The sequence below is a fragment of the Gambusia affinis genome, linkage group LG15 (genome assembly GCF_019740435.1).
Source record: "Gambusia affinis linkage group LG15, SWU_Gaff_1.0, whole genome shotgun sequence".
Lineage (NCBI taxonomy): Eukaryota > Metazoa > Chordata > Actinopteri > Cyprinodontiformes > Poeciliidae > Gambusia > Gambusia affinis.
This window is the reverse complement of record NC_057882.1, coordinates 11744848-11769541: the sequence shown is the minus strand read 5'-3', so window position 1 is coordinate 11769541 and position 24694 is coordinate 11744848. Positions and strand designations below refer to the sequence as shown.

The 24694-nt window shown below is 39.5% G+C and overlaps 1 protein-coding gene across 1 annotated transcript in view; it reads left to right on the top strand.

Moving 5' to 3' along the window:
* The window catches only part of LOC122844835 (sorting nexin-19-like), a 100013-nt gene that overhangs the window by 42459 nt on the left and 32860 nt on the right, over nt 1-24694 (top strand). Inside the window, exon 3 of the mRNA XM_044140627.1 lies at nt 1428-1532. The gene's annotated coding sequence lies outside the window, so the exon portion shown is untranslated. The remainder of the gene's footprint in view (nt 1-1427; nt 1533-24694) is intronic.

Sequence of the window (24694 nt, the reverse complement as noted above, 5' to 3'; positions counted from 1 at the left end):
CAAAATACGATTAAAAACATGTACAACACTTTACTGAACAGAGAATTAAACAGAAAGAGCGTTTCAGATTTTAAAATTTCAAAATTGGAAAATGTGTTGTGGCAGTGCAAAAAACCCCCCCCAAAAAAATAGATCCTACAGGCTTATAAATGGCATCTCAATTTGACTTGTATGCTGCTAATAAAATTAAAATGAAACAAGAAAAGTATGAGATTTAAAAAAATATCTTCAGGAAAACGGGAGATTCCTGTTAAAAGTCTGACATACTAATGCAGTTGCAGCCTCTCCTGGCTGGTAGGCCAAGTACAGTTTCTAATGGATTCACAACAACACGGTTGTACGCCATTCGTTCCCTCTGAAAGGAGGCATAAATAAGGAGGGGGAATCGAGGGAGCGATGCTGGCTGAATCGCCCAGCCCTCCTCCGAGCAGGACGGGGTGCACCTCTCTTCCTCTCTGCTCGGAGCTGCTTTCTCTCAGCCCTCAGCCATTTTGGAAAGGAAAAAAGTGGCTGCTTTCTCTCTCCCTCTCTCATTACGTGGCATAGCATTGGAGACGTTTCGGCTGTTGCACTTTGGAAATAATCTGTTTGCAGGACAAAAAAAAAACCCAAAACAAAACTGAGAGGCAACCAAAAAGCTGTATCCATCGTGACTTTTTTGTTTTTTGTCTTTATTTACGGAGCTCCTCTCCTCTTTAGAGTTTTCTTTAACAACTTTCGCTCCACTTTTGTTGACAGATCATTTGGCTCTCGTCTCTGTTCAGTTATATCTTTTGCCCATCCCTCAGACTAATTTTGTGTAACAGAATTTAAGACAAAGGGATATGTCCAGATTTTGGCAGCACTAAGAAAAGACAGAGCTGAAGCCAAGGATCCTGCTGGGATCCAAAAAAGCCAAGCAGAATGAAGCATCAAAAAAAAGAAAGGAAGAAAAAAAGAAAACACCACCCTTTCCTTTGCTTGGTCACAAATTCCACTTTCTCTGTAGCCAGCCCTGCGCTGCGCCTCCTCCTCATCCACATCTCACCGCATTCAACCTTTTGCCATTTCTCTCTTGCCGTACCATTTTTTTCAAAGGCGATTTGAGGTTTTGTACCCTGGAAAATAGGGACCGGACAGCGGGTTATGAGGGCGTAACTGGGAGTGAACGAGGGGATATTATCAGTTCACTTTCGGGTGTTATTTAGATTTTTTTTTTTCTTTTTTTCTTTTTTTTACCTCGTTACTTTCTCTGAATCGTTGCTTTGCTGCCTGTAGTTTTTTTTGGCCGTTTGTGTCTTACTGTAAGGGTGTGCATGGACCACCACGTGTTTGTAAGTGCTTGATTTTTGGAACGTGTGTGCATGAATATTGCATTTCTGAATGCTACTCATGCTTTGCTGTTCACAGATCATTTATACTGATGATTTATGTATCTGTTTTTTTAGGGGTTTTGTTATTTACGCCAAAGCACCGGCCTGCACTGCTCCTCAAGCCTGACTTCATCTGATTTTAAAGGACATTTGACCACCAGGTCCAGCCTGTGCCCCCTGGTATGTTGGCTATTCAGACTGCTTTTAGTTTTCTCTCTGTCAGAGTGGTCTCCAATAAGCATCATATGATGTCTGTCTGATGATTTTTATCTGGGTGTGCGTATTTTAATATCGTTTGCTATTTTTGTTTCTTAACAATTATTTACTGTGTTGTGTGGCCGGTGGAAAGATAGTCGGAAAGATGAAGGCATATATATGATCAGGCTACTACGAAGAGGGAATTTATACAGAACCGCTTTCGTTTTATTTTATTTTTTTGTGGTTTTATTGTTTTTGTTTTTAACACACACACACACACACGCACACACACACACTGAATATGCTGCAGGGTTACTTTAGTAGTACTTCATAGCTCTAATATGATCTTGTAATATTCACCTTTTCATGGGAGGGTTGTTCATAGTGCAGCTTCACATTTTATTTGCTTAGCTTTACATCCAGCTGATTTCAGATTTATTGCATCAACCCATTTAATATTTAATGCCACGTTAAGATTCTAAGGCTTTCTTTTATTGTTGAGTGATATTTTAGACATGAATGCTGACCTCAGTCGAATGGGTTAAGTAGGCTACACAAACACCTCATTACCCTCACAGTCATGTGCTCTGGCCTGTTCAAGAACATTATTGCAACTTCAAAGCTCGCCTCTGTTGGAGATATCTATAGGTTTTCTGCTTACCTTTAAGAGGTGTTTAAAAATGTACCAAAGGACAAATGATTGTTTCTTCGTGGTGTCTACTATTAAAATTGTACCGTTTTTAAGATTTTTTTTTGTTTTGTTTTTTTGTCTTACTCTTTTTCTTTGAATAACTATAGTTACCTGGAGAGTATAGAGTGAGTTTCGTATCTGAATGTTTTTGTGGGTTTTCCTGTCTTGAATTGAGTAATGCTAGTTGCCACAAACCCGTAGATCCGAACTTGTGCTGACTGGCTACGCAAGCTCGTATCTATAGGTATGTGTCTTCCTGGCAAATTCTCCACCCGCCTTTCGCCTGTCAGAAAAATCAACAAGAGAAGTGATGGAATAGCTCTGCAGCAGATTTTTATTTTATTTTTTTAACTCAAAAGTTATAAAGGCTGGAACTGATTTTGTTTGTGTTCTAACGATTAAACAACACGAAGCCTGGATCCTTGGATACGGGGTTTTCTCAGCCAAAATTATCCCACATGTGACGTGTTTGTGCAGTGACCCCACCCAGTTTGGAAGACTGTGTTATGGTGTAACATTGTGGATGACATTTTCACTATGTTACCCATTCATGATCCAGTCCACTAACATAGAGAACATGGTTCAGACTCGTTCCTCTCTCTGGATTTGGAGAAAAGGGCTTAAAATGTTTTCATGTTTGGCTTTGCTCAGTGCAGATGAAAATGTTTTCTCTTTGGATATTAATCTATTCATCTATTTTTTTAATTCACCATTAAATGCATTAAAACTAACAACCCCTGTAATTATATAAACCAAAAGCATACACTTTAGATCCTTTTATTAGTTTAGCAATGATCAGACAACGATTGGGGAAGTTTGAAGCATAAATTGGGAAAATCTTATCATTCCTTCATTCTCAGTCTGACTGAAAATGAAGGAAGGAATATCGTGTTATTTTCAGAATTGGTAAGAAAAAAAACATTTGAAATTTATCAAAGTTATTTCAGGAAATCCCCGTCCAATCTGAAAAACAAATTGGAAATTGTCTCAAATAATAATAAGAAAATTCCCCTCCACTGAGCAACTGCAGTACTCAGTTTCTGCCTTTGTTCACCTCTGTGTCTGAAAGTGTGTCAGTATCACACTTTCAGGTATTACGAATATATTCAGAAAGAAATCAGTCAAAATTCGGCAACAATTTTTTTGAAAACAAATCCTGTCTTCCTCAACATAGATACCTGCGAAATAAAGTCAGTATCATTGTTTGTCTGCATTGTAAATTGGTTGGAATGAGTTCAAATAAAATGATCTGAGATGGTTTTAGATATAGTAGGATTTTATCTCCAGGCTCAGGACTTGGAGAGTCCTTCACCTTCTGAGTCTTGGCTTAAAATCTTAATGAAAAACCCAAAGTTAATATTGGCCAGGAAAAGCCTGATCGGTGCATCTCTACTTACACGTTATTTAAAAAAAGGGTAGTTTACTACAACACGATATTTTACAGTTCAACTTTATTATTAAACAATTATGTTTGGTCATATCTGAAACTTAAACACACCAACAATTGATTGGATTTATAGTCGAAACATGGTTCAAACTGTAAAAGTAACAAGCTGTGAGTTTTTGTCCTTTTGAGTAGCATCATAATCAGAATGTTTTTTGGGGTTTTTTGTTTTTTTCACAATAACAATGGACAGTATGATTGCCCCTCCAGCTGCTCGCTCCTCCCTGTCAGAGCCGTCGTCCTTCTGTGTTCCTCAGGTTGAGGTAGTAGGTTGTATAGTTCAGAGTGACACCACAGGAGATAACTGTACAGCCTCCTAGCTTTCCCTGAGGAAACACAACACACTCAACTCTGACCAGATATTTAAATGTGAACAATTTCAATGTATTTGTGGGGTTTTTTGGAGCTATTTCTAAAAAAAAAAGAAAGAAAAAAAAAAGAATGCTACATTTTCAATGTTTTCACATTTTTACAGAGCCCAGTAACAGAAAAGAAAAATCTGGACCAGCTAAAAAAGACAAGCATCTCATCCCGTGTGACAATATTTGTGACAGGAAGAGCTAATTAAAATCCTGACAGAGCACAGGACAATGCTTCAGATGTTTGAGAGTCAAAGGAAAAGCACCGTTGCATTGAGGTTTGTGGGACGCTGTAATGAAAGAGATGCCACTGAATGGGGGAAACACCATACACCCGCAAGGGGAAGAGCACGGTTTTGGCAGCCAATTATGAACAAAGTTCAATTTCACTTAACCAAAACGATATATTTCCTCAGTGCATCTATGCGGTGAACATGCTGCTGCGATAAAAACAACTTTCACTGCTTCAGACCAAGAAACCCACAGACCCCAAAATCATCTACAGCCACTGGAGGTTTACTTATTTATTTTTTAATATGGGGTGTACTCTGATTGATTTCCTGTGCATGCTCGGAGACAATTCAGCTGGTCCTGATTAACATGTTCCTGTGAATAAACTTCTGATCAAATTCTGCTTAAAGAGGGATTTTATTTGTAAACTGCCTGACACTAAGGAAGATTAAAAGCAGCCAGACAAATAATAAGACACGCATAATTATGCTTTTTTTTTTCCCCTTTCAAAGAAGTTTTCAAATGTGATCTCCGAGGCTTTGGCCGGTTGTTCCTGGTGCTGTGGTATGCTGCTGTGTGCAGATGTGAAGTACGTGGAGCATCGTGGTGATGAGAGGCTGTTTCCACTTAAACTCTTTGCTCTCTGTCTCAAGGCCACCGGGTTCGACAGCAGTGGGGTTAGGGAGCTCTTTGAGCCAGAATGAAGAAGAGGCCCTGGGTATGGGGTAGCTTTTCTCAGAGCGTGTACAGTTACAGCAGACACAACATTAATCTGCCGGGTTTATTTGGTCAGTGCATAATTACTCTAGTTTGTACATTTTGCCCTCGTGCAAGCAAAGGGCTTTATTTTGTTTTGCTTTTTGCGGATTTCTTTTTGTTGTTGTTTGTTTTGCATCCTTCTTTGTGTGCTGCGGTTCTCTCTCCGTGGGGTAGTGTAACACTCTGTACAGCAGGAGGCACCGTCGAGCTCTCTCGTTCACACACACTCCACTTTCCGTGTATTTCATCTGAACATTAATAGTTGCTCACATGTTCTTAATGTAAATTTGGATCCAAACGAGGAGCTTCCTGAACAAAAAAAAAAGTGTTTTAAACTGCTCGGAAAAATGTAGAACATAAAAACACGGAACAGAACGATCGATTTTTATCGGACTGAGCTTTACAAGGCGAAGATACAAACCAGCAGAGGGACAGAATGGGACCACACAGGCTTCTTTCTGCCTTTACTGATCACTGTCCATTGTGTGCTGTCCCTCTAAAGAACCCTGTTCCGGTAATTCCCTTTTCTCCCCAGTCCTCTCGCTTTCGTCTTTCATCTCTTCTTTTTTTTCCACAATCCTTTTCTGCTACTTTAAAGAAGTAACATTGATCAAACATAGGAGTACCAACCAGCAGGCGTACAGTTACATTTCCTTTACCTCTTCCTGAACCAGTGCATTTACTCCCTTGCTCCCTCCTTTTCTCTTGTTCCCACCCTCCTTTTCTCCATGAAATGCACGCTGTAATACCGACTCACTTTCACAGACACAGAGGGCGAGGGAGACAGGAACAGAATAGTGGACTTGCCGACCGGAGGGGAATTTTCTTTTGTCTGAAATGAAAGCCAGCTTGGGAACGGACACTGTAAGATGAAAACATGCCTCCTTTTTGTTTTGCTTTTTCTGCCTTCGCTCCTTCTCTTATGTGCTCATGTTCAACACTTTCTCCATTCTTCCTCTGCTTCTCTGTTTTTCGGCTTCTCTTTGTACACCAGGCCTTTTGCAATCTAAGTGATTTCAGCTGTGGAAGGAAATGAATAGAAAATTATCTGAATTTCCTCACTCTTCTCCTGCTGTTTTGATGTTTTGTGTGTGTGTGTGTGTGTGTGTGTGTGTGCGTGTGTGTGTGTGTGTTTGCGTGCGGGCGTGTGAGTGTGTGTCACAGGCAGAGGGGCATGCAGGGGCTCCACAGTTTGTCTGCCCTGGGGACTTGAGCCTACAAAACCATGAAGCATACGAGGCAGAGGAGGGAAAGGCAATCAAAGCGGCACAAGCTCAAGCTGAGAGGTGTGATACAGCCAAAGACAAAGGCCCGGAGAAGGAACGTGAGGCAGATTGTGCCAGGAGACCAGATAGACCGACAGGCAGTAGAGTCACATGGAGAAAGGAGGCAGGAGCTCTACAGCAACAGGCGTTTCACGTTTCCCCCCCCCCAAAAAAAAAATTCACTCCTGTAGTCGTTTTGGCACTCGTTTGTGTCAAGATCTGCTGAATTTAGATTTTTTTAAAATTTAGCTTTTTTTGCTATGTCGTTTCATTTTAAGATCTGATTTGCGATTCATGCAGACAACTTTAGGAAATGCTGAGATTTCACATTCTTGTGGCACGAGGTGTGGATTTTTGAATTGCTTTGGGGGATTTCCTTTGGATTCGACCATTACAGATACATTTCTCGTACTTTGCTGTATCACGGCTGTCACTGTGATGTTTTTCGTTTTTTTCTCTTTCTTATAGCTTCTTCTGTACTGGTCAGCACGGTTTGTACAGTAGCAGCTCAGGCCAGTTGAGCTGCTTGTTTCTTCCTTGTGCGTACCATTCTTGTGCCACACCACATTCGTTCTTTCACTAATCTTTTTTTTTTTTTTTTTTTTTGACAATCTTTAAAGATAGATTTACACGTTAACTCTTTCTGACTTTGTCGTCGTCCGCAGTCCTCACTGCTTTCCGATCTAAACTTGTCTATCCCTCTCCCCTTTAACATTGCACCTGCTTCCCCCTGCATCTCTCTCTGTGTTTCCCTGCCTCTCCTTCTGTTTCTCTCCGGCTGCACATGGTACAGTCTCGCATGTCTGAGCACCAGACGGCTAGACGGCAGCAATCTGCTCGAGAAGCCTCGTGCACTACTTCGAGCGATCCATTGAACAAAGCCAGTGAAGGCGGCACTAAAATCTTCCTCTACTTTTCTCTGCAGCATTCTCTCTCTCTCTCTCCCTCTCTCTCCCTCTCCCTTTTCTTTTCCCTTGCAGATTTCTCTCTTTTTACGTTTTGTCTGGCCACATCTCCTCTCCCTCTGCTAAGATGACCTGCAGAGACACACGCTGAGGACTGCGGCAGCATAAGCCGCCTCGGACAACGGGGTGAGTTTCCCCTCTTGCTTTTCCTCCTTCCTTGCGTCTCATCTCACCACTCCTCCCAGCCTCCTATTCCTTCTCCTTTTCCATCTCGCGTGCAGGTCGGATTTTATTCTCTCCGCCACACAAACGAGTTTCTTCCCAGAAAGTAATCGACTAGTGGAGGTTTGCAGGTCTGACAGTCCCGCTGTGCTTGGAGATGTCATTGTGACAGAAAGTATAAGACCCTGCAGCCCACGTATGAAATCTGTTCTCCTATTTTTTTGTTGTTTTTTTTTTTCATCCGACTGCTCTGCTAGATTATGGCTTTTTAAATGACAAATCAATTTTGTTTGATGCAGGTCTAGCCGAGTCAGGCTGTGGCAGTAACAGGCGAGCCAAATATGCTGAGTCTGATTCATGAGCAACATGTGAGAGTAAAGAGGTCTCTGCCTGGGTGTGTATGGTCAGTCACTGATGACTTACTGTGCACAAACACTCTCAAATGTACATTAGCAGATCAGATTGTAACATTTTTTGATCTTCAATAGGTGTGGTAGTTGATGCATATCCAAGATATAAATAGGCCAAAAAATGTCACTGGAGTTTAAAGTCAATCCATTGCGAGAAATGAGCGTGGCGATGGTGACTAAGTTGTGACATCAGTTACAGTAACAGCACAAAGCCACAGAGAGCGGAAGCTGCTTTAGCCCGAGCCAAAGCGTCTGCGCAGAAAAAGGCCGGACAAGGAGTGATCTGTACCTTTCTCATTCCCTGAGACCCTAACTTGTGACGTTTTGCTGTGATGTGCACGGGTTGGGTTCTTGGGAGCTGCGAGGGGCACTCACACATCTCTGTAAAACAAAACGCCAAAACCACGCTTAACATGGCGGAAGGACAGAAACCGCAGCAAAGACCAAACAGCAGCATTTTTTAAAAATTATTATTATTGTTATTATTTTATCCAGCTGCACATTCAATCCAGAACGCATGCAAATAGAGATAACGAAAAAGAGGAACATTGGGTTTCTTTCAGAAAGTGGAAGAGTTCAGACCCAGAGGCATGCACAGCTTGTGGACCGTAGGGGTGGGGATGAGAGGAAAGATGGCTAGAGGAATGTGGCTATGAGAGACATGTGACCGGGGGAGGAGGGATGACCAGACGAGGTGGGGTGACATGGCGATGCACTGTCAGATTTTCAGCAGCATTGTTTTGTGGGGAGGTACAGTGAATGAATGAGGAATCTGAGACTTAGGTTACACCCACAGTGTGTAATCTTACACAGACATCTCTGCAGACAGAATACAGAACCTCACTTCGGTTGCAGAAGACACTGGACTTTTGATATGCTACAACAAACTGCTAGCTACTGTGTAAAACCCTGATGGGTACAGGAGGAAAAGCACCTCCTGTACCCATCTGTCCACAGACCCGAAATCAAAATGTCTTATCTTGAGAGCAGCACAAAGTACTGGTGAGAGCGTGACACTGAAAGCTCAGTACACTTGTGTTTGACCTCATGAATATCATCTTTTTCCGTATCCATCCAATGAGGCTGGCTTTGTTAATGCATGCGAACATCAGACGTTGAAAAGAGAAACTCATTCAGAACTAAATAGATACTTATACTTCAATACAGCAGGATGGCTTCTTCATTAACAACGATACGAATGTATTCAGGCGAATCGTTACATTCAGAGTGTTTTTCATGCGGCTGATTGGAGAATAGAATTAGCGGAGCACCAGTCAAGGCTTTACATGCCGCAAGTGAGGTCAGCTGAGGTCTTCATCTGCTGACTGCCAGACTTTTGCATCGTCGCAGTCAAAGTTTCTCCATACCTTTACTGGTATATGCATAGAGACTAATGAAGTATAGATGACCTGCGATCACAGTAACCTTCACCAGTAAACCCCCATCCCTCCACACTGTAATCTACTACAGCATGCAGTGGTATATTACCTGTATTTTTTAATCTGGTCTCAAGTAGCTCTTAGTGTCTAATGAAACTTCAGCAGCATTTGAACGCAGACGCCGTTTGATGTTTTGTCCTCATTCTTTCATTAGTTCAGATGGGCTGCGGTTCAAGGATGTATCAGTTTGAGCTCAGGCGCTATTTTCAACCTCCCTTTGAAGAGGTTTTTGCTCTCATAAGACAGAAGAAGTTACCATTTTTGGTGCATTGTGTCATCCTAATAGAATACTGATTAGCAAAGAAACTGAATGAGCCTTCAGATCTGCAGCTCTCTGTGCATAGATGAAAAAGGATTTGTTTAATTTATGCTGTCAGGTATTCAGTAGGTGTAATATTAGGAAACTATACCATAACCATAGTATCATTAAATGTTGCTATGACGATATTATGTGTAATAAATTCCTGTAATACTATAAAGCTTTGTGATTTAGTGTCAGGTGTCCGCATCTACTCCATCTATCAGCCTAAATGTATTGACTTGCCAAATGTGAATATTGCCAACAATTATTGTAATGATATTTTGTTCCCAGAATTCATATATTGTGCACAATTTAGGTCGGATGTGAATTCTGTGTTGGCTAATGTAAAATGTTCTTGTGTAAGTCTAAAATTTAAACTTAAAGTCCTGCATCTGCTCAATAAGATTTATTCCTTAACATGATTTTCAGAAAAAAAAAATCTATATATATTTTGTGTGGTTTCGTGGACTTGGTGTTAGTTTTTTTAGTAGACGTAAAGCATTAAACTTCCCCAGCAGTGGGTCAAGTGGTCACTATTTTTCTTTTTGATCCACACAAACATGCAGCTCGAAACATGATACATTTTTATTAGCTTTAATGTTTATCGTTTAATAGCTACACTGAAACTAAACAGACATTATGGGAGTTACAAAATGGAGACAAAACTCTGAACAGTTTCTATACTTTTCTTTTTTAAGGCTTTTTCTAACTACAGATACATAAAACACGTTGATGTTTACGATCAACGTGTCGTGTTTTTGCTTTATGTCTAGTACCACAAGTAAAGTGGTATGTTAGCCAGTAATTTCTCGGTTTGGGGGGTAAATATACAGTTTGGGTTTGAAATTTACACCCGCTTGCCATGTTATTAACCCTAAAGCAACACAATTAGTGCATAATTGTGAAGCAATAGGAAAGTTTGCGTGTTTTTGTTTTTATGAATAAAAATCTGAAAAGTGTGGCATGCACTAAATTCTGCTACATGTTTTTTTTTTTTTTGGAGTATGTCTCTAATGTCTCTTCTACCTTTGCGCATGTAGAAACTATAATATTCCCCGTCTTGTTAGCAAAATGTTCGTGGGTTGTTCTGAAAGTTGAGCCGCAGCCTCGGGTCCAGATTTTCTTTGCAGCCCCGTCAGCCTTGGTTTTAACTCGGACCACCTTCTCTGCCCCTGCTGAAGAAAGTATCACCACAGCATAATGCTGCCATCAGCATGTTTTATGGTGCAGTGTTCATTTTCTGCCACACACAACATATTTTGCAGTTTGGCCAAACAGTTTCATTTTGCTCTCATCTGGCTAAAGCAGAATAGTGTTTCACACGTTTGCTGTTTATTTAAGTACAGGACTTGTTGCAAACCGCAAATGGGATTTTGTTTGCCTTTTTTTCCCCCCAGTAAGTCTCCCATAAAGGCCATGAAATGCTCAAAATTGCTCTTTTCATTTTCAGAAAATTAATTGGACAGTTCTCTGTGAGGTTTTCAGAATGTAAGATTTAATGACCAGTCCCCCCCTTTAAGCTTCATCACAGCTTTCTCCCCGACCTGTCTGCGAATCTGAGGCCTTCACAGAGCAGCGTATTTATACTGGGATTCAATTACACCCAGTTACACTCTGTTCAGCAATCATCACCTTCTGAAATTAAATTTGATTGCACTGAATTTTATTTAGAGGCACCCAGTCAAAAAGAGCGGGGAAAAAAACATGCCACACTTTTCAGATTTTCTTTGTAAAAATTTCCAAAATAATAAATCACTTCCCTTCCAATTCATTTTTATCTTGGATCTTTCACAAGTTGTGAAAGATTCAAGTTTCTCAAAGTACCAAACTTTGAAGAGTTTAGGTTTCAGTTTCACTCTCAGTTTGATGTCAAGCGGATGCTGCTCCCAAATTTACAAGCTTAGCATAACCTTTAACATTGAGTTTATGACATTATACTTTTTAAGACAAAGAGGAAAAATACACCGATAAGTAAGTCTGAACTGAAATGTGTCTGCGTTTGTCATGTAACAAAGATCTTTGACCTCAGTTGAAACTTTGTGGCTCTCTCAGCTGTAAATATTGTAACCATTGGGGCTCAGATACTGTCAGGTAAAAGATGAAGGAGAGTTCATTGGAAAGAAAACAAACCAGGTACACCTTGAAGCCTCCGACTGACAGAACACAAGCTTATTATTCTATCTTGGCGATAAAAGAAAATTAGACTGTGATCTTATTATGATCCTCTGGTACATTCAACTTGTTCCTACCTGACCTGTTTTCTCCTGGCTGTTATCAGTTTGTTTTCTATAAAATAGACTTTCTGAGTTTTATTAAAATTTTATTACCAGATAAGCGTGATAGAAAATAATATCTTTTGGAGGCGAATCAAGTTTTATTTATGGTAAAACCGTGAATAAAAAAAAAAACATCTATTGTTTTAACTTGGATCATTTTAGCTCTGATTTCTAAGTGCATTAATGAGGATGTGTGAGCATACACCTGTTAGAGTGGTTTATGTCAGCTTTTTGTCCTCCCTCTCTTGTTACTTGCGGGGTTTTGACCTCTGCGCTGCCCTCTGCCCGCCGTACGAACGCTGGGCTGCTGTCTGGATTGAGCTGCTTCATTTCCAGCCTTTTGCTTGTTCCAGAAGCCGCTGCTGCTCCAGCAGCAGAAGCAGGTGTGTGTACCTCCTGCACGCCCCCCCTCCCTCGTTCCCGTTCCCTTATCACTGCAGTACGGCAGCTCTGTCTGGAAGGCAGCCATTCCATTGTTCTCGCACCCGGCTCACCTATCGCTGCTTCAAGGGGTTCTGGATCCGATCTGGCTGCTCTGGTCCAAATCACTGTAACACTTGGCACTTTGCTGCCCCGTCTAGATCGTTTTGTTGTTTTTTATTTTATTTTTCTGTCTCGGCTCTCCCAGGACAGAGAGTACTATATTCTCTGCAGCAGACGGCCGCCATCTTGTTACAGCGTGTGCTGCCAGTCTGCCCATCGCTTCTGAGCTTGAACCAAATTGTCCAAACCAGACTTTACCATTCTGACAGGAGCGTCTGTCTTTTACTAGAACTGCTCACTTCTGATTCTTTCCTATTCTTCCTTCAGTGACTTAATTGATTCAGTTTGGTGCTTCTGATTTAAAAAATAAAGAAATAAATAAAAAAAACTTTGAGGCTTTATCCCAGATTGTATGTTACAAACAACAAAATCAAAATCTGGATCTATTTATTCGGGTAGGATCCTCTTTTCCGCTAACTGTTGCAAACAAGCTGAGTTAGTTCAACTTTTCCTCAAATGTCACCAGTGGGATTTACCTTCTTAAACAGAAATTTATATTGAAAAGTTATATTTTGAATCACATTTATCATCATAATATCTATATGTGCACAATTTCTGCTGCTTTTATATGTTGTTGGATCTTGGAAATGCTATTTATTGACACATTGCAAATTAGTAATACATAAGAGGTCATAAGAGGCCTAACTACCTCATTTAATTTGGATTTTATTAACCGAGATGCTAAAGCATATGGAAACACAGGAATATTATCATCACAGTATTTAGTAATCTCCCAATTACATTGTGTGAGTTTTTAAAAAAACATATATAAAAGTCATAATCTGTCACTAATTTTTATGTTTAGTCCTTGGAGCACTGATTGTGCTTTTCACAACCACAGACTTCAATGTCAAGTAGAGATCAAAAGACACGATACGTTGGATTTCTTTTTAAATGTGTCTTCTTACTTTCATCCTCTTTCCTCTGCTACTCCTAAATAAAATCCAAATCATTTAGATGCCTTCAGAAGTCAACCTGCGTGTGACATCACCTTAATATAAATCCAGGTTTGTTAGAGAACACTAGTGAACAAACAGCATCATGAAGAGAAAGGGACAAACAACACAGCGTAAGGAGAAAGTTGTGAAGAACCTGGTTATAAGGCGATGTTAAAACTTTGAACATCTCAGAGTAAAACGCTCAAACCGCCATCGAAATACAAACATCATCTGGGTCCAGGTCTGTAAAAACAACATCAGCTTCTTAAATAAACATCTCAGCTCCGAGCTTGTAGTCGTCCAGTTCATCACATGAGGATTAGGACACATCTGCAAAGAGAGACGCGACCATCTACCTAAAAGCATCCATGAGAGCTTTGGTGACTTCGGAGGAGCTGCAGAGATCCTGAATTAATGTGGAAGAAGCATATAAAATGGTTCATCTACTTCTGATCCAATCTGACTGACTGAGCTTAAGCTTTTTCACAAAGAATACAAAAACATCTCAGCTCAGATATAGAGTTGGTAAAGAATACCCCAAAATCCAATTACAATTTAAAAGATGCTCCTACCAAGCTGGCTAAATACAAAGGCAAACTTATTAGACTTTACAGATTTCAGTTTCCAAGGAAGTGAAAATTATTTCTTTGTGTGCATTACTGCATTGATGCACAACTTTCTGTTGATCCGAATCATGAAGTCCTTGTTAAAAATGTTAAAAAGGGTAAATTGCACACATAGTACGGCTCACTTAAGCGCACATCTGTAAGTAAAAGCCTAGATCCAGACAGAACAAATGGTGCTGCGTATAATTCACAGAAAATGATCTTTAATGCTGCTTGAAGCACCGATTTGTTCGTTTTATTCTGAAAAACCAAACAGTGTTCTGGTCATATATAAAAAATTTTATGAACATACATTATTAAAGCTAAACTTTTCATGCCAGTTCCATCTATTTGTCAAACTAAGTTGCACAACATCGGGTGTTTTATTTATTTATTTATTTATTTTTTACAGAAAAGCACAATATGGTTTTAAAGTAAAGAAACTGATTCACATGTGCATATTCCTGGATGAATTGCTGTAAAAGCCTTTGCTTTGGTGAAAAACGTGGATGTGAGTAGGTGGAGGTCAAATAGACGCAGTAGTCAGTTCAGAAGGTCTTTCATCCTCTTAGACATTCTGCCAAGAAGACAGCATTATGCTGAAATTATAAAGACCATAAAGAAAACAGGCTCTCCCAGGAGAAGCCATCTGTCCATCCGCATTTGGCAGATTTCTACTTTTTTCTGTTTGTTTCTACATTTTCTGTAGCTCTACATTGACCTTGCATTTACCAGGCCAAAGCCTGCATCATTTCCAGTCTTTAAGCCGTGTGCCGCTCACTTTTCGCAAACATTTCAAATGTAGTTTTAATAAAAGAAAAATTCCTTGTTGATTTGATAAAACCCTTTATTTGGAAGGAGAAAAGTCAGACTACAGGACATTCTGTTGTGGAGAAGTGAATGATTCAAAATGTTTTCTCACCTTAAACTCCTGCAGTTGATTGAGGAAAAGCTGTTTAGACAAAATCAGAAGTGGTTATGTCACAATATTTATTATCAATTTTTGTTGAGAAAATGGTAAACGGAATAATTGTTGAATCAGTTTATTATAAAACCACTAATTAAGTTCCTCTTTAACACTTTAAGATTCTAAGATTCAAATCTCCGCCTGGGGGCGGCGGGGATTGAAATTACCGTAATAACTGGATATTGGCTGGAACGAGCAACAGCTCCCCTTTCAGAAACCGTTGCTATTTTTCAGATAGCGCAACGTGTGGCGGAAATACGGTACTGAAAATATTGCTGCATCGCCGGCGCTCCGTTCGGTCTGGAAGGGTTAAAAACGACACGATAATTTGATGTTATGCAAACACTGAATCTCATATGTTACAACATGAAATTTGTACTTTTTTAAAACAATCTCTGACCAGCCAGTGGTTTTCTTAAAGCTGGGTGTTAATTTTTCCAGTCAACATGCTGCAGGCTGTTTCCTGGCATTTTCCTTTTCACTGTAAATCTCCTGTCAACTTTCCTGAGGAATCTTAGCCCAGTTCATGTTAGGCATCCAGGTCATTAATATTCATGGATCTGCATGTTGCTGCTGTCTTCTACAAATCCCACCAGACGTCCCGGATTCTCATGGTGGCTCTTCTAACATCTCCCAGGACGTCTTCTGAATCCACACCGTGGCGGAGTTTGAAATATGCTTTTGTTAATTATCCTGTTGGAAGCCCAAACTGGCTTTTCTTGAACTTTTGGGACAGAAATGTTGCACATTATTAGAGTTTAATGTGGGCCTTATGGTGGAAACTGAAACCTGATTGGCTGCAGCCACTAAGTCTTGCTGTTGGTCTTCTGCAGTGAGACGAGTGTCTTTGTCTACCTGCTGCTCTGGAAGCTGATGTTTGCTGCTGACAGCTTCCTATCGCTACAATTCCTTCAAATTTCCAAACTTTGCTTCCAATTTTATCTGCAGGGACGTTTAAGTCCTTTGCTTTTGTTTCCCTCCCTTTTTTTCTTGTAATCTGTGAGACAGTTATCTGCTCTCTTATCTTTTTGGGCAATTCTTTTGATGTAGCAATTCTTGTCTTTGTGTAAAATATAAATACACACACTGCAGAATTTCTTTTGCATTTTTCACACACATTTAATTGGCAGAGGAAGTTGGATAATTTGAGGTTCAACTGTGGCCTAAATCCAACAGAAAATACTGAGTAAAGCATTATCTGTATTTATTTAGTTCAGCTACATATCAGATCCACCTGGGTTAATCGATAAAGTTGTCCATTTTATATCAACTTTTTTTCAGACATCTTATCTCCCAGAGCTGTGATTTTGATCGGTCCAAGACTCTTGTGTTCGCCTTCACCTGTTTTCAGGTCCACTAAAGCCTAACAGCTCAAATAAAGCCAAGTCTTTGAGCCGTCCGCCATCTCAACACCACAGTGTGAAATTTAATCGAGACGTTGGCGAGATCGACTGAACTGCCAGTATTATATGAGGTCGCAGCTAAAATCTATCAGCTATCGACTCAGTAACTTTGAAAAAGTGGCGGCTGCTTTGCTTCATTTGAATAGCAGAGAAGAGTCTTTCTGCTGTGCATTATAATCACAGTAGCAGAGTAGAAATGTATTGCATGACATGCCGCGGTTATCATGTGGAATGTTGAAATATTTGAGGCAGAGATGAGGGCCAGATGTCTCAGTTATGCATCTAAACTAAAATGTCTGTACTTTATGAAAATGATGCAGACAGGCACCAGCAGTGGTATCTGCTGTAGAGACCAACAAAAAAAAAACCCACAAAAACCTGTCACATTAAGGCTCAGCACAACTAGTACCAGTCCCGGTTCTGAGAAACAATCATCAAAGAGCATCATATAAACAGAAGAGCAAATAAAAATAGTAGCAGTGCATGAGTAGGAGTATTTATGAGGAGATGCATGTAAGTCACCTAGTTACAGTTTGCATAGCAACTAATGCAGTTTTCTCTTAAAGCAAAACCTCTCAAGTGTTTCAAGAGGGAATTGGTTGTAAAGACATACACCGACGTACTAAAGAAGCCGTTACCTTTTCAAGATTTTGTCAGGTTACCACCACTAATTTGAATGTATTTTACTGGGATTTTAGGTGGTAAATCGACACCAAGCTGTGCATAAATATGAAGTGGAAGGAAATGGATACATGCACACATCCAAAGATATTTTACAAATAAAACTGTGTATTATGTACTTAGAAACCCAAATGCAGAGATAAGGTCAGGGGACGCATGATTACTACTTTTATTGATTAAGAAAATTCAAGAAAATAGGCACAAGTAACACCAGTTACAACAACGAAGGATCTGACAATAGAGTGAAGGAAATGTGGAGCATCGACATTGGAGAGACAAAAATACTATATAATCTGTTTTTTTTTTTTCAAAAAATTTAATTATTTTGCCTTCCGCTTTATAATTTACACTACTTTGTGTTGATATATAATTCTGACAACATACGACTCTGGAAAAAATCAAGAGCCCGCTTGACTGAATCCCATTGAAAACCTCCTGGGTTTCTGAACTGAGTTAAAACATCAGTATTATTTCTAAATTAGTATGAACTTGTTCTCTTTGCATTATTTAAGGTCTGAAAGCACTGTGTCTTTTTTGTTATTTTGACTATTTCTCATTTAAATGCTAAATTTTTGCTTGGGATTTCAGAGACATGTTGTCAGTGGTTCATAGAATAAAAAACTCAAACATAAACCTAGAAAAAGTCAAATCATAAAAACTGATTAGTGGTCCCTTAATTTTTTCCAGAGCTGTATATTGAGGTTTGTTGGGGTAGGAATACGTTTCCCGGCAAATATAAACATAAGTCTGGCCACATAGCCAGCCAACACAAGTACACAGAGGTGACTACATTGATTAGCAAGTTGCACTGGATTTTAGTGCAAATGCATGCCAAACATTTCAGATTTGTAATATATTATTTTTACTTTTGCACTGTAGTCTTTTATAAGTTTTAAAGTAAAAAAAAAAAAAAAAGTGGAAAGGTTTAAAAGTAACAGACTTTTGCAAAGCATTCTTTAAAAAAATTCAACCTCAGTAAGTTTAGAGTGAAAAATTCAGATTTAACCTGCAGCTCATCATATGATGGAGTAAGATATTTAAATTATAATATTCTTATAAAAAAATAAATCACATTGTATTTCTGATTTATTTATATGTTTGCAGCACATATTCTGTCTGAGGAAAGATGTATTCACCGCCCTGACCAGTACATACTGGAACCCAGCCTCTTCTCCCACTGTAGGCTGTTTCCCTCTGTTCCTTCTCTTTTGTTTTTTTTTTCTGCTGCTGATGCTCACAGCCACACACACACATTCACCGGCAGCTTGCTGAGTTTCACACATGTGCATATGCACAAACACACCATCTTTTGTTTGGAGTCAGACAGCATTGAAGGCAGATCCTGTGGCCCTTCTCAGGAGAATGTTAATATGCCTCCTCTGGTCTCTCTGGGGACGCAGAGAATGGACTCTGGCTGCTAATGCACTGTCACAGTAACCCCACTAACTCCCCTCACAGCAACAGGAGCTCTGCAGAAATACTCCGCAGTACTCTCACAACTTACTTCATCGCTGCTGTGGCGTCTCTCTCTCTCTCTCAAAAAAAAAGCAAACTTGCCCACATGTATCTGTCTAAAAACAATTACAGCAGACATTTTAGTTTTATCAACATTGCGTTCATGCAAATCAGGCATGCGGGTAATGAAGCCAAATAAGAGTAAATTGAGAAAGGTAAAACACACGATAGTTGTGGCATTACAGCAGAATACTGAGCTGTGCAGAGGATGGTTGTTCCTGCAGAAGAAACAGACATTTGTTCTGTAAAACAGTTCAAAACAAAACTAAAACATGATGTTTATACCAACTGCATTTTTGGCACCTCAGTTATAAAGAAGTGGTTCTTATTGCATGAGAAAACAACATTTGGAGAAATCCAACTGTTAATTTGAGTACATTTACTCAGGAAATAGAATAAATATCTTGCTAGATAATGATTGTTTTTTACTAACTCAACTGTGGCACACTTGCCTCTGTTGCCATCCAACCCTCTCCTATAGAAAGAAGGATGTGTAATATTTCCTCGTTTACCATAAAACCTATCATGTTTAATTGTGATGGCAGGACAGAAAAAAAACAAAAAAACTTTTTTCGCATCAATACCAAAAAACTTCTTGACATATAAATAAAATCCACCACAGAAAAAATGATTAGTGATATTTTGTTTCTCTACAATTAAGTTGATTTCGTAAACACATTAGAGAGAGAACATTGAATACAAACCAAAACAGATACGATAGTTTTTTTCTTCGTGATTTTAGCCATAGTTTTCCATAACAGCAAAACAGTTAACCATTTCACTTTAAAAGAGTAAAATAATTAAAATCTTAATTTTATGATACTTGACTTTGAGTTCTGTGCTGTTCTACTTTTTGTTAAAAAAATAGAAGAAACTTCTTTCAGTTTAACTTCTGAGTTTATTTGATATACAGGTGCATTGCAACAAATTAGAATATTATCTCAAAGTTGATTTATTTTAGTAATTCAATTAAAAAAATAAGAGTTATATTTCCTACACCACCATGAGGAAACTGCAGAATTGACAGTTTTCTACACAATAAATATAGTTGCTAAAGAAGTTAAGTGCCAAATTTTGCCTTTTTCAAGCCTATTAAAGAAAAGCGTAAAGAAAGAAGTTTATTTGAAGATCAGGTAAGGTGATTACAGAGATATCGCACATTTTCAGCAACAAGGCGATTCAAAGTGCTTTACCTGAATTAAAAGGAAATACAAGAAAAAACAAACAAACCAAAGGAAAGAGCAAAATAAGAAAAAGAATCTAATAATGTTGATCCAAAGTATGTAAACTAGATTCTCCTGTTCTGGGTTGCTCTATAAGCATAAGTAAGTATCCTCTGGACTTTCTAAGTATGCTCTAAATTTGTAAAAGTAGGGAGTACTCCACAATTTCTTAGAAAAATTAAAAACTAAATCTTCCTCCTGTTCTGGAAGTAGTTTTTCTGGATTCTACGGCTGTGTTCACGCTGCTGCCTGAAGTGACCCAATTCAGATTTTTTGACGTAATGCGACTTGTATCTGATCTTTTCATGACAGTCTGAAGAACACATGTCGGATTCTTTTCAAATGTGACCCGGGCCGATGTGTATCCGATTCAAATGTGACCTAACGTTCATCCGACCTGAAAGTCACTGATACTCGACAAACGTCACTACTCTGCGTCCTGATATGTGCAAGCGGGAAGAAAAACAACAACCATGGCGGACGATAATGAGGATTAAGTTGTTAAAGTGCTGGCTCTGGGAAACAACTTCAAAATTGTAAGCTATGCTACACCGTTAGCATCCATGTTTAATTCTGCAAACACTGAGCACTTCTTCTGTTTATGACGGTTGGCAAAACACTGAAAACATATTTGGAAGTGTGAACGACATCGGCCAAAAACATCCGAACGGACAAAAATTGACAGTGGGTCACTTCAGGCTGCCGGGTGAACGCAGCCTTAGTTCGTTCTAATTCCTTTTCTGGGTTGCAAGAACAGGAGTCTCAGTGCATAATAATCTAAAAAGTAGACTCTAAACAGAAAAGCGTGGACAGGGAGAAGGACCTTTTGAGAGAATTTTGAAAGACAGTCCATTTGATAGTTTGGTGGAAATCAGCCAGAGGTGAACTGAAGCTGGAGTTCATGCTATAAAAGCTACCAGGCAAAACTGTTTCCCGGATTCAGGCTACAACAAACTTTCCTTGGGTTTAGCCCCTTGAACCAGAGAACGCATTAGAAACGTTTTTCTGGACCTGATTGACCTACAAACTGGTCTGATCTAAAACAACAGAGTCGGTAAAGAAATATTATCAAGAGGAAGATGGGAGGAAGCAGAGCCATCAACGCAGACGAGCAGGAAATCACCATGAAAGCAATCTTGGCTTATAATTTTCCCTGTCTCCGAATTTTAAGTTTTCATTAGCTGCGATCCTTCAAATTAATCTAAATAAATTCTTAAATTACACCACTTTACTAATGTATCATTGTAATGTGAGTTTCATCAGCCCCTCCTGCATGAGGAAGAAATTCAGAAATATTTCACTCTGGTTTCCATTACTGCATTGAATCGGGAGGTACGTCCCTTACTTGGCAGAATGTGGGTCACCAAAACACTATTGTGTTATTTCCTAATGTCAACTTCTAAAATGACATCATTGCTTTTGAAAAGCAACGTGTGTTCACAGTCACACAATCTGCCATGTTGTTTGAATATGTACAGAAAGGACTTGCAGTTTGTTGTGCTAATTAAACACACCCCGTGCATCCATTATCGGTTATTATTTCATTCTTATGCTGAACTAGTTTTAGCACCCTGTTCCCTCGTTGCATAGTGTTGAACATTTCAGCTATTTTTTGATGCCGTCTACTGATGCTGCCACACATTTCATTGAAGAATGGCTCATAATTTTGCTAAATTTGAACTTCTTACCTGAGATGACTCTGTGGTCCTGACCTCTGTCAGAGCTCAGGTTGGAGCTTGTTGCGTATTTTTTGAGGGTGAGCCAGACTGAAATGGAAACTTGTTTGAAAAACGTTGTTTTGGGGTTAAAATACCAACTTGTTTGTGAACACACAGTCACTGCTCTCCGTCATCTATGCTTGTTGTCGTGTTCCCAACGCTTTAACAACAAAAAGAATCATCCGACCAACAGCTATAGACACTGAAACATCCCATCAGACACAAAAAGAAACCCTATTAATACACTCAAATATGAAAAAAATGTGTAATATTCATATTTCTAATTAAAACACCATAAAAAAGTCATCTGTCATTCTTTTGACCTGAAAAAATATTATCTGCCAAACTCAGCACAGACTTATCTCCCTCTCCCTGTCTGCTACTTATTTTGTTGTTCAGAACGTTTTGGTGAAACACGCAGACACGTCAGCTGTTCCAGTAATTTGTTACTGCTGAGCACAGCAATGATTCCTGTAACTGAGGCTCCTCATCATCAGGTGCCTAATTCAGAATAAGGCTCTGGGGCAGAGAGATGCAAGTCAGTGTGACCTGAACAGACTGAGACGCCAAAATATATATTCAGGCTTAATGATCCATCTGCAACAAATTTGTTTTCTTGTGGAAATATTTGTTATCTGTCCTTAGCCAAAAGCTAGATAAAATCGCACACAATTTTAAATTAACTAAAAGATTAAAACCAGCAATAGTGAACATGATCTGTTTACTTTCATTTTCATTGTAATATTTGACACATGATCTGTGGGTCTTTGTGTTGTTAACACTTCTATTTAGATCATTTTGGGTGATTTTTTTATATTTTTGGGGGGTTTATTTTTGTCACTTGTGATGTTCCGTACTTGGTTCCTTGTTTCGTTTTAAATATTATTGGTTCTTGTCTTTTGTTCTTCATGTATTGGGTTATGTTATCACTTTTAGTCCTTAGCTTTTGTCTTTTTGTTTCCTGTTTTCGGTCATCTTTCCTCAGTTCTGATCATCACTCAGCTGTGTTGCATTTAGTTGATTAGTCTCACCTGGGTCACAGGTCACTGATCCCCTTCCCAGCAGATAAATATCAGTCAGTTTCCTTATCGTCTCCTCAGATCCCTCTGTACATGCTCTGTTAGTTTCCCTGCCCCCTATGTCTCACCTGTTCACTGTTGTTTAACCGCTTGTTGTCCTACATTATGTTTCAGTAAGCAGGATTAACAAAGCAAATACTCTTTGTTAAGAGTATTTGCTCTTAACAAATACTCTTATTTGTTAAGAGCACATCTTAACAAATAAGATGTGCTCTTATTTGTTAAGAGCACATCTTAACATCTGCAGATGTGCACATCTGCAGATGTGCAGATGATACTCATCTGCACATCTGCAAACCTTCCAAGACATTATCATCCACCGAAGCTGACAGGCTGGGCCTGGAGAACATTAATAAATAGTTATTGGTGAGAAAAATGGCAGCTAAATACTGTGGGATTCGTTCCCACTGTATGGACAGAGCTGATGGAAAATTGAACTGATGAGCTAACAATAGCTGGATGAAAACCTGCTGCCGGAGGAGCCACAACAGAGTGGTTTAGATCAGCGGTCCACAACCCCCGGCCGCTGACTGTACCTGTCGGTGAACCAATTGGTACCGGGCCGCGCAAGAAATAATAAAATATTTCCGTTTTATGTATTATTTGAGGCTGGAGGATCTTTTATTTTGAAAATCCTTTAACCGGATTCTCTCGGTTACATCTTGCGCGCCAACATTGAGCCCACAAGCAGCAAAATGAGTAAGAAACGGATCAAATGTCTCTGGAAAGTTTCTTTGTGGAGGGGAAAAGGCCCAGAGAAGCGACAGGAGAATGGATTTATATCACCAGCAGGTGATTCCCACATTCCAAGCCCGCTCTGTATAAAATACAGTGACCGGCTCGCTAATGAGGCAATGAAGCCTTCAAACTGCTTCTCCACTTAAAGACCAAGCACTCTGTGCATAAGCAACACTTCGGGTGTCATTGTCTCTCATCACTCCCAGATGGGACCGTCTTGTTAAAGAGAAATAAGCTCAGGGCTCCCATTAATTTGTCATTATCGTGAGTTAAAATTTTCACAAAAGTAAAATGTTCGTTTTTTGTGGCGCATCTTATTTTGAAGGGATACGTAAACGAGTCAGAGAGCGTTAGGGCAGTGGTCGAGACGAGATGAGAGGAGTAGAGCTTGTGAGTCTTAAGTCTGGTTCACACGGCACGATTTAAGGATTGTCGGCCGATTTTCCAAACTTCTGTGACACGATAATAGTACAACAGGTGCAATCGGTTCACACGGCAGGAGCAACACAAGAACCGATTCCACTCACGAACATCCCGATTCCAGAAGAAAATCCAGTAAAATCCCCAACATACCATACGTGAATTTAGAATAATCAAACACGGATGACGATGTAGAAGCAGTAGTGATAGTTTGTGGACTCATTGAACTGATGAGCTAACGATAGCTGGATGAAAACCTGCTGCTGGAGGAGCCACAACAGAGTGTGGATATCGCTATTATCATTTTAAGCGATAAAAGACGTAACAAAAAGAAAAAAAGGAGTTTGATAAAAGAGGAGGGAGCAGGCGCTCTATTTGGAGGTGTTATGTTTTTTCATAGTTAACATTTTTAACTGAATAAACATAAACATACATAAATGTGACCTTTACATATAGTAATAAACATTTCCACACATCACCTCCGATGTCCACCGGACTCTCAGTTGCCATGCCAACTATTTGGGATTCCCCTCCGTTCTTACGTCGCAGCGCTTTCTGATTGGCTACCTGTCATACTCAACAGGACGCGTTCTTGCTCCCAGTCAGGGAAAACTCCACAGGCTGCGATTATCGGGCCAAGACAATGTTGAATATGCCCGATTTTAGATTGGACATATTCAACACACCACCACGTAACACACCATACACTGCAGGAAGAAGATTGTCGTAAAGGGAAAATCGGGGCAACAAAAAAAAAAAAAGGCTTTCGCGGTAACACCTACATGCACATGTTATCACTTTTTGTTTGTGTCTGACGGTCATGCGTGCATGCAAACCATGCATGCTTTTACTTTTGGTTCTTAATTATGCACTCATTTATGTCAAAATGTCACACAAATGTGTTCTAATGGAATGTTTAATTGTTCTTGTAATGTGGCAAAATGCAAAAACTGAAATTCCCTTAAAAGAAACAACACAGTGCAACAAAATGCAACAAAATGTTATTTTCCAA